The following is a 1162-nucleotide window of genomic DNA, read 5'->3' as shown; positions in this document are numbered from 1 at the left end:
AGCAGAAGTACGAAAAATTTATAAATGTACACAACAGATGTCTTCTGATATAGCGAGTTCTGGGTAAAAGGAAATTTAAGGAGACTGCATCGGCTAAGAATTCTGGGAAATGAGAAACATTATGTTGGAAAGAGGGATGAAGAAGCGCAATGAGTGCATACGGGGACGATGGTAATACTTGTTATTGCTTTAGTAAAGGTATCATTAACTGGCTTCTAAAGCTCGCGAAGTTTTTCAGTTCTCTGATATAAGGCGAGACATTATTACAGCGTCTGGTTCCTGCTATTCAGAAACTTCGAGAAAGTGGCTGAACGATAGATCGGGACAGAAGGGATTTTCCTCTGATAGTAATGGCTGTTTCAGCCATATTGTTCATAGAAGAGCGTTAAGATCGAGGATAGATTTGAGGGACAGTTTTCATTGATAGTACAGTTAGGGTGTAAAGACGTCTCTGCTCTTGTTGCCGCATTATCGTTGCATATAATGGTAAAAAGTGATCAAATAGTCAAACATCACAAATATGATGAACACAGGAATTCATATCCAGTTTCCTCAGAAAGGTCTTGCAGTATAACATCACTGTAATCAAAAACTGGAAGTACAAGTGTTTGTACAAGTTTCTGCTTCATATCAAGAGAGAAGAATTTTTATATTTTTGTAGGGCACGGAAGACTAACGGCCTTGCCGCAGTGGTAACATCGGTTCCCGTCAGATCACCGAATTTAAGCGCTGTCGGGCTGGGCTAGCACTTGGATGGGTGACCATCCTGGCTGCCGAGCGCTGTTGGCAAACTGAGGAGCTACTTGATTGAGAAACAGCGGCTCCGGTCTCGTAAACTGACATACGGCCGGGAGAGAGGTGTGCTTACCATATTCCCCTCCATATCCGCATCCAATAAATCCTGTGGGCTGAGGATAACACGGCGGCCGGTCGCTATCGTTCGGCCTTCATGGCTTGTTCAGGAGTTGTTTAGTTTAGTTTGTAGGGCACGGAAAGGTGCTGATGCCTTCTTGCACATTGCAGTTACGTGCTCACTCGTATTTAGGTTTTCATCTGTTATAACTCCCGGACTCTCTGTTCGTGAAGGAGAGAAATTGATATTCATCCTACTTGGGGTTACATACGGTACGGATACCTGATATTTCGGAATAATGAGCCTAGA

At 43.4% G+C, this 1162-nt stretch overlaps 1 pseudogene; it reads left to right on the top strand.

Annotated features, from left to right (window-relative positions):
• Positions 1 to 671: 671 nt before the first annotated feature.
• On the top strand, positions 672 to 789 carry LOC126419989 (5S ribosomal RNA; annotated as a pseudogene).
• Positions 790 to 1162: the final 373 nt, after the last annotated feature.

The sequence above is a fragment of the Schistocerca serialis genome, chromosome 1 (assembly GCF_023864345.2).
Source record: "Schistocerca serialis cubense isolate TAMUIC-IGC-003099 chromosome 1, iqSchSeri2.2, whole genome shotgun sequence".
NCBI classification, from domain to species: domain Eukaryota; kingdom Metazoa; phylum Arthropoda; class Insecta; order Orthoptera; family Acrididae; genus Schistocerca; species Schistocerca serialis.
Note: the sequence above shows the minus strand (reverse complement) of the source record. Positions and strands in the feature narration are given on the sequence as shown.